The following is a 1,056-nucleotide window of genomic DNA, read 5'->3' on the forward strand; positions in this document are numbered from 1 at the left end:
GGGATCAGAACGTTGATGATGTAAAGATAGAAGCTTGCTTTTAGATGCATTAAAAGTAAGCAGCCACTCTTTTCCCCATTGTACAACGTGATCAAGATCAGAGGAGAGAGAATCGGAGAGAACTTGGTCGTTTACTGTATTAGATGTGCTACCATAGATGGTAGTGTCATCAGCAAAAATGTCTATGATGTGATTTGTAAGATCATTAATGTAGATCAGGAAAAGAGTTGGGCCAAAGATGGGCCCCTGAGGGACTCCAGCATTAATACTGTGAGCTTCTGATTTTTGCCCATCAACTACTACTCTTATGAACCTATCAGAGAGAAATGATTTAATAATTGAGAAGACTATAAGAGAAGTTTTTTACTTTTTTTATTTCATTGTTTTCTTTCGGTAATTATGCAGAGATTGAACATGAAATTTAATTTTTATTGTATTTTTTGTTTATTAAATCGTCATGCGAAAGTACAGCCTAGTTGAATTAAAAAAAAATGAAAAAATAAAAAACAAATATTTCTATGTTATTTCATTTTTTCTGTATGCTTTCTTTATTAAATTGTTACGTGAAACTTGGACTAGTCGAAAAAATAAACAACAACCAAAAGAAAAAGTAAATATGTTGTTTAATACCATAATAGCCCCAACCAAAAACAATTGTTTTTTAAGGAGGTTTTGGGGTCGCTGACAACGAATCTGATATTCAAGCCCGTCGCAAAATTACTGTTTGCATGGTATTAACACCTAAACCCTGGGACAACGCGCGAGCGCATAAACGAATTTACATTAGGTCAACCTCCACACTTTTCTTTAAAGTGATGACAAGTACTTTTCCTGATATTAATGCTTTTATTATCCAGTGTATTGCGTGTTGTTTTCACTGGTCGCCATGTGTTGTTTTTGCGTGCGCGAAAACAACACATGGCGACCACGCGACCAGTGTAAACAACACGCACGCATTAATATTAGGAAAAGTACTTGTTGACGAGCGACGACCAATGTAAATTTGTGTATGCTACCGCGCGCTCGTGCGTAGTCCAAGCGTTCAGGGGTTAATAC

The sequence above is a fragment of the Euprymna scolopes genome, chromosome 37 (genome assembly GCF_053919585.1).
Source record: "Euprymna scolopes isolate OS-2025 chromosome 37, ASM5391958v1, whole genome shotgun sequence".
Lineage (NCBI taxonomy): Eukaryota > Metazoa > Mollusca > Cephalopoda > Sepiida > Sepiolidae > Euprymna > Euprymna scolopes.